The sequence below is a fragment of the Arvicola amphibius genome, chromosome 12 (genome assembly GCF_903992535.2).
Source record: "Arvicola amphibius chromosome 12, mArvAmp1.2, whole genome shotgun sequence".
In the NCBI taxonomy this organism is placed as follows: Eukaryota; Metazoa; Chordata; class Mammalia; order Rodentia; family Cricetidae; genus Arvicola; species Arvicola amphibius.
In genome coordinates, this window is record NC_052058.2 from 21,450,321 (window position 1) to 21,458,813 (window position 8,493).

Consider the following 8,493-nt stretch of genomic DNA (forward strand, 5'->3'; position numbering starts at 1 on the left):
TGCATGTCCAGATCCCATGGAAATCATATATGCATGCACCAGCCTGCTGCCGGCCCTCGGCATGTGCTCCCCGCCACCTCAGTGTGTCCTGTGTTGCTGCGCTCTCTACTTCCCCTGAGAGTCTATAATTTATTTCCTCTGTATGTTTCATTGTTCCTGGCCCCTGTTAAGTGCACACTCACAGCATTAGAAAGGATGAGTGAGAGAAGCCCTTCTGTTTAAAGCTATCTGTATTCCCACTTTGGGGACGGGGGATTGATTGCTTGTTTCCTAAGAAACTCTGGTTTGTCTTCCAACCACCTTTCCCTGCTGCTCAAGAATCTGTAAAACAGTTGATGAGCACTTAGTGGTGGTTCCATCTGATTCCGTAGCCTGCACAGTGAGGACTGCAGACTAGACCCCGGCGGCTATCTGAACAATCTGATCGTCAGCAGGGAACTGCTGCATGAGTACAGAGGACACATGCACACCTGCAGGCCAGTCTGTCACCTCCCGTCTGGAAGCAGTGGACTCAGGAGTAAGTACGGTCCATTCGCTCTGACATTCCTTCTTGGTCACAGCCTTTCTAACAGCACCTGCTCTTCCTTCTCAATCCCTTAGAATCTCTATAGAAGTAGGAATCGGGCATGACCAGATGGGCACCGTTGGTGCTCATCAGAGATGGTGCTGCATGTGTGCAGAACTTCCCAAGAGATTCACTGAGTGAATACCCCTGTTTGTTACATGGAACGGCAATGTCAGCAGTGCAGAGGAGAGTCTGTGTTACACAGAGCAACGGTAGGTAGGTTAACACAAGACACCCTCGTGAGAAGCCGATGGTCAGCTCTGGGATTGGGCACCACCAGAAGACATCACTCCCTGAAGTTCTCTTAGATCTGGCTAGTGAACGTCCTAGGAGTGGAGCGGCTGGCACTTGAAATGGACAGCACAGCTGGTTGGCCCCAGGGGTTCCTAGAGGAGAAGATGCTGATATCAGCAGGGTTCTCAGGGGCAATGATGGATGGAGCTGTCAGCAACAGCTTCACCAGGTCCTCCTCTGATTTTTTGATGCAAATATCATCACTTTGCCTTTTGCAGTTAGAAGTTAAGGTTGGTGCCACCTAAGAGGGTTCCTACTGCAAGGAGTTTGAGGACATTCTTCTTCTCCACTTGCAGGATGTCAAGGGCTCCAGACACGGTGTGAGTTACCCCTTAAATTTCAGTGTGAATTGAGAGAAACATCCTTTGGATACCCCCCCACCCCAGGCAGCACGGAAAGTCTGATTCTCTTAAAATTCTGTTTCAGGCCAGGCATAGCGGTGCACACCTTTTAACACCAGCACTCGGGAGGCAGAGGCAAGTGGATTGCTCTGAATTCCAGCCCACCCTGGTCTACATCGTGAGCTGGAGCTACATAGGGAGACCCTGTCTCAAAAGGAAAATAACAACAATAATAACAGCAATCATTTTAGAAGGAGTTTGTTAGAGTTGTTAATGTCATAGAAATATTTCAAATCATTCAGAGTATCAATCTTGATCAAAGATATAGAGAAAATCAGATTTGAGAAGAGATTGTAGAGAATCAAGGTAAGAGAAACATATTATGGAAAAAAAGGAACCCCTATGTGCACTCTTGGCAGTATGGTGGACAGTTAGCTTTACATGTCTACTTGACACAACTTAGAATCACTTGGGAAAAGAGTCTCAATGATGGATGACCTACACTGAGTTAGTCTATGGGTATGTCTCTGGGGTTGATTGATGTGGGAAGATTCAGCCCACTATTCCCTAGGCAGGGGTCCTGGACTGTGTAAGAGGCAAGCATAAGCAAAGAAGCAAGCATGCATGTAATCATTTCTCTCTATTCTTGTTCATCTGGAGCAACAGTCTTAGGCTCCTGATACTGCTTCCCTGCTTTGATAGACTGTAGCCTGGAATCATGGGCCAAAACAGTTTTTCCACTAAGTTGCTTTTAGGGTATTTCATCACAATAACAGAAATGAAACTGTATGTAGAACTGAAAGTAGTAGAAATATAAATTAATTAGGTCACTATGGAAATCAGTATGGAGGCTCTTTTAAAAAACTGAAAAGAGAGCTATCATATGATATAGCTATTCCTGGGTAATATACTCAGAGGAATCTAAATCAGCATCCTGCAGTGATCCTACACACTCAAGTTTACTGCAATGGTCTTCACAGTAGCGGTTTCGGAACCAGCCTAAGTGCCCATCAACAGGTGAATGCATAAAGCAGACGTGATATGTATACACCAATAATTTTATTCATCCATAAGTAATGAAGCTATGGAATTTGTAGGAAAGGAAATGGAACCAGAAGTAATCGTGCTAAACAAAATGGCCATGGGTTGTTTTTTTTTTTTTTTTCCTCATATGCAGAACCTAGGCCTAGATGGTTTTCAAAACCTAGACTTTGTGAGGAAGACTAATTAGGAATAGGAGAGAATGAGTGGGGAAGGAGGAACACAAGAAACAATGATAGAGAGTAAGCACAATCAAAGTATGTTAGATGCATACATGAAAGTATTATAGGGAAACCCATTATGGAGAGATGGCTCAGTGTTAAGAACACATCTGTTCTACAAAGGACCCAAGACTGATGTGCAGCACTCATAACAGGCGGCTCACAAACTGCCTGAAACTCCAGCCTCAAGTGATCTGATACCCACTGACCCCTTCCTTATGCATGCATGCATGCACACACACACACTATAATTGAAATTTTTAAAATGGTTAAAAAGAGAACTGGACAGTGGTGGTGCACACCTTTAATCTCAGCACTTGGGAGGCAGAGGCAGGCCGATCTTTGTGAGTTTGAGCCCAACCTGGTCTACAAGAGCTAGTTCGAGGATAGCAAGGGCTGTAACGCAGAAAAACCCTGTCTTAAAAAAAAAAACAGAAACAAAAACAAAAAATAAACAAACCAAAGGTTAAGAAAAATAAAAAAAGAAAAGATAAACTGTGGCTGTAAAGATGGAATGGGTTGTGTTAGATAGCGTTCATTCCCTGTATTCAAGTTAAGATGGACAGTCACTAGTTCAGATAGTCTACAGCATCTCTGACACCAGATGGATCCTCAAACTGGATAGCCTTGAAGTTTCTAGCAGTGCTCAATTCAACAAGTCCTATGCTATGACAAGGAAGCCAAAATGGTATTTCATGACTGTCTTAGTTTGGGTTTTTATTGCTGTGAAGAGACACCATGACCATGGCAACTCTTACAAAGAAACATTTGATCTGGGTGGCTCACTTACTGTTTCAAAAGTCCAGTCCATTATCATCATGACAGGGAGCACAGCAGCATGCAGACATAGTGTTGCCTCCATCTTGATCAGAAATCAACCAGGAAGTGGACTGAGACACTGGGCGGTATCCTGAGCATAGGAAATCTCAAAGCCCACCCCCACAGTGACACACTTCCTCCAACAAGGCCATACCCACTCCAACAAAGTCTTACCTCCTAACAGTGCCACTCCCTATGAGATTTTGGGGGTTAATTACATTCAAACTACCACAATGAACAAAAGAGAAAGGGGGAAAAAAAGGAAGAGCCTCCAAAAAGCTCCTGAAGTCAGGAGGGTTGAGGAAAAACTCTCAAGGATGAGAGGGTCTGCTAAGTGAAGGAGAGTGCTAGTTCTTGTGCCCTTGAGAACCAAGCCTCTTTGATTTGGATTTTTCTATAAATACAGGTCAGGTTTTAACTTGAGCCTGGAAGGTTTTAAAACCAATTTTCCCATGTATTTAAAAAGAAATCTGATCCAGCAATCCCAATTGCTTGATCTGTATTCAAAGGAAATGAAATTAGTATGTTGAAGATTTATCCGCAGTGCCATGTGTACTGGAGCATTAGTCACAACAGCCAAGAGAAGGGCACGGCCCAGTCCATTGGTGGATGGATGGAGAAAGCAAATGTGGTACATATATATGATGGATACTATCTGACCTTAAAAATAGAAAAAGAACTTCATCTGCACCAACAGAGACGAGCCAGAATGTGTTATGCTAAGCTGAACAAGGCAGCCACAGAAGGTCAAATGCCACATGATCTCACATGTAAGATCTTTAAAAACTGAACCCATCGAAGTAGAGAGTGGAGTGGTTGTTTCCAGGATTTGTGGATCAGGTCGGATGGGGAGACAGTAGTCATAGGACACAAAGTTTCAGGTGGACAGAAGGAATAAATTCAACAGAGCTACTATACAACATGGCGATTGCAGTTAATGGCACATACATTTAATAAATAGTATTCTCAGAAATAGCTGATAATAGATTTTGTGTTTGTAGTACAAAAAATTATTTGAGGCAGTTAATATGTTAATTAACATGATTTAACCATTGCACAAGGTACACACATATATATGCTTCAAAGTGACATGTTGTACATGATAAATGTATACACGGTTTCACCAGTTTTTAAAACTAAACTACACAAAATTAAGAATACAATTAAAGCAAGCTAAAAAGAAAACAAGCTCGTGTGTATAATGTCCAGGGTTTAAAGATTTCACGTATTGGAGTCAAGAATAAAAGAGGCTTCATGGGAGAGAGAACGCTTGTGAAAGACAACGGAGGAGAGAGCAAGCCCAACTGGGAGAGTGTGGTACCATGATGTAGGTGAGGATGCCTCAGTTGGGTAGGATTGCCCAAGAATAGATCTTGTGCAAGAGGGTCAGGTACCAATGCCTGCCCTGTGTGCAGTTCTTGGCTGGAGCTGCCCTGAAAGTGGTGGGCCTTGAAGAACTGCAGTTGGAGGCTGCCAGCTCCTAACACTCCTTGCAGATGAAGAAAAGTTTTCTCTTGAAGGGTGAGTCGAAGGCCATCTCCATTGCTGCTCCAGTGGGCACGCTGGCAGCCAGAGATGGCTGTACTCCTATTTATTGAGCATGCCCCCATAAATATGAACAGTCCATCACATCTTCGGAAAGAGAAAAATGATTGCTGTCTACACTCCTCACTTGAGCTCTTCCAGGCCACTGTGGAGAAAGTCACTTCTCAGCATCATTTTCAAAAAACCGTTCTTCAGCTCTTGGGCTGTGCTCCAAAGGAAGCTTCCTTGCTTCCTCGTGCTGCCCTTTTAATATTATCCACATCTGAAGTCTTCTCCTGCCCTGGGTGAGAACTTTGCCCTAGTTTCAGCTCAGAAATGAGAGGTAAAACTCCAATCCTAACTTACAGTGAAATAATTGCTACCCATTAGCGCAGGTACACAACGGGAGAGGGAGGTCCCTGGACCGCTCCCCTCAGCACCTTCACCCTGCCCTTTCCTCCTTGGTACTCCCAGCAGTGTCTCCCACAGCTCATGATTCCCTCTCCAGACAGATGGGGGACTGGGAGTGACAAATTGTTCTTCTCTGAGTGAATGACTTTGTACTCTGTCCTGGGAGGAGGTTAAAAGGGACTATTTTATGTTAAGCAGTTCTGATGGCTAAGGCATCCATTCTGGATGGTCCTTCATAACTCCTTTCTCCTTCCATAGACATCTGAAACATACCTCCCTTTACAAACACACACACGCACACAGAACACACACATGCACACACACACACACACATCTTTAAGTGTCCCTCTTATAGCGTTCCCTACGTAACCAAGAAGGCCATGATTGTAAATATTACTTCCCTGACAGATTCCAGTATCTACCGACAGTGTAGTATCATGCTTTTAGCTCCCTAGTTGGAGTCAGATCCCAGTCCATAATCAGTTCTAACTTTCCTGGGCCTGCCCTAGGCTGCTGTCCTCTCTGACTGTCTTCTGCAGGGGACACTTCCAAAGAGATGGTTATGTCCAAGAATGTTGCTTTCTAAGTTGCTCTCTCTCCATGGGAGAGGGCTTCTAAGAGCAATGATACAGGTTCTTCTAATTTCCACTGTAATTCTGAAAAGGGAGACCTTATCTCCCTCACGCTGCCTTTGATCTCCTGGCATCCGTCACATTGTCAGCACAGGGTAGCCAAGCGGAAAGAGATCCATTTCAACATCTTGTTTATACCATGCATTTAACGTTTTCTGCAGTGAGTCTCTTTTGGAACCAGATTTCTATCCTAGACAGTTTTTATGATTAAGACAACCTCCCTACCTTACTTGCTGAAGTTTTCATCCTGAGCATGCTCTGCTTTTCTGCTCTTTATTTATTTATTATGTACACTGTGTTCAGCCTCCAGGCCAGAAGAAGGCACCAGATCTCATTATAGATGGTTGTGAGCCACCATGTGGTTGCTGGGAAATGAACTCAGGACCCCCAGAAGAACAGTCAGTGCTCTTAACCTCTGAGTCATCTTTCCAGCCCACCTGCTGCTTTGATCTTACTGCAGCAAAGGCAAGTGAATTCAACCCAAGCACAGGAGCATCTTAGAAGTAGAGGGTGGATACAAACCCGTCAATGGAGTACTGGGTGAGTGCCCCAGTCTCCTCGGCCTTCCATGAGACCATTCTGAGGCTTGCTCACCATGGTTCTTAAGAGTGATGGAGCCCTCATTGTCCACACCAGCACTGATCTTTGACGCACCCTTGACTGACTTGTCTCCCTTCTCTATCTCATTCTTCTCATTCCTTCTTGGATCACCACCCCCAGAAATATTCCTTCCACCCAGGTTATTTTCAAAGGCTGTATTTTAAGAGGGAAACAGTACTTTGGTAATTTTCTCATCCATGTGGCCAAATACTGGACAAGAAGCAACCTGGGGAGGAAGACTTAATTTTGCCTTACAGTTCAAGATGATACAGTTCATCATGACAAGGAAAACATGGCAGTGGGTAGCTCCATGGTATACCAGGAAGCAGAAAGAGATGAATAGGTTTCTTGTTTCCATTCAGACCTGGCCCCCAACTCAAGAGCATGATATTGTCCATACGTAGGACAGCTCTTATCTCCTCGGTTCATCTTCTGAAAATGCTCACATGCAAATGTGCTCCTTACTGTTGCCAAGCTGACAATCAAAATCTGCCACCAAAACACTCTAAGACATTATTATGCATGATAGTAGACTCACCCCAGTAAAGTTTATATATCCCCTCTCTTCTATCTGGGTCAACAAATAAGTCAACAAGAAATAAATCTCCCATTCTAATTCTTATATAGAGCCTGGGGAGGGAGAAGTAGTGAAAAGTTGATTTTTGAACATAGAAAGTTCCCTTTGGATCAGAAAGATGGGGACCCTCATGGCAGAGCCACATGGTCCTGCAGGGGTTACTAGAGAGTAAGTTCCAAATGACTCATCCTCCTCTGAAGATGAAAAATGTTGGCCAACATGCATCCTCCATTGTTGGGCTAGTCTGTGCATTTGATAGATGCTGTGCCCTTTTTCTTATTCCTTTTTAAGTGTCCGTGTTATAAGGGCAATTATTCAACTGAACCATGAAGGTAGCTGGAGCAAAACAAAATGATCTTCAGATTGTTGAAGTGCACCCAAAGGAGTCACTTGTGAGGCAGAAAAGAGAACTTTCCTCAAGAGGGACTAGCATGTGCCGTCATGGAGGTGGGGGAAAGGTCAGAGCACACGGAGGCACAAAGAACATCCAGAACACGGGAACCAAGAAAAGCAGACAGAAAAGAGGTTGAGCTAAGGCTAAGAGTAGATAAACAGGAGCCTGAGAGGTTCTCTTAAGATTTTAGAGACTGGATTGGTCCCTTTGACATGGAAAAGAATTTCAAGACTGGGCAGCATGGTAAGGCAGAGTTGGAAATGATATTAATGGTACCATGATATAGTGATATAGGCTTAGCCATGAAGGTTAAGAGAAAGAGAGGGTCTCAAAAAGGAAGATGCAAGAGCAAGAATATTGGCATAGGCCTCCTAATGCAGTGATGGAAAGTTTATCTGCTTGTGGGTATGGGCTTCGCCAAGGGACCTTTTACAGACCTGACCAAGAGATTAAGTCATACTCTCTCACGTTTACCTTTGATGAAGAAAGGAAGTAGGCGATGAGAAAGGGCCAAGTGTAGTGTATAAGGAACACTCATTAGTGGTGATAGGAGAAAGATAATTATATACAGATGACGAGGGAAGGAGCAGGTAGGGAAAGGCATTGAAGATAGAGGTGAAGGGGAGAATGGAATAAGGCTTCTTCTCCACCCACCCCTCACCCAGAGGGTTGTCTGGAGGTGACATCTAGAGCCCAGGAAAAGGGACCCATCTAACATCACAAGAAGGTCCTCCCTTAAAATCAGAAAGAGCAGGCAGAGATGAGAAAGGTTTGCATATGTCAAGAAAGCAATGGCTATCCTTGGCTTTAATGGGCAACCAGCTGCCCTGAGACCTGGAGTGGGCAGTGGACCACACAATGGGGAAAGCCATACAAGTGGAACTAAACTGCTCGGCTCCTTCCTTTGCAGAACTGGATGCTTACACGTGTACTCTAAAGGTAAAAAACCAAGTTGATATAATGCCTGGAAAGCACTTGGCATAGAGCTTGGCCCATGATGAGGTCTCAATGAATATGAGCTGTGGTGGTTACTAATGGCTGGCACTGTGAGGGTCAGGGCCCCCTCATTAATTA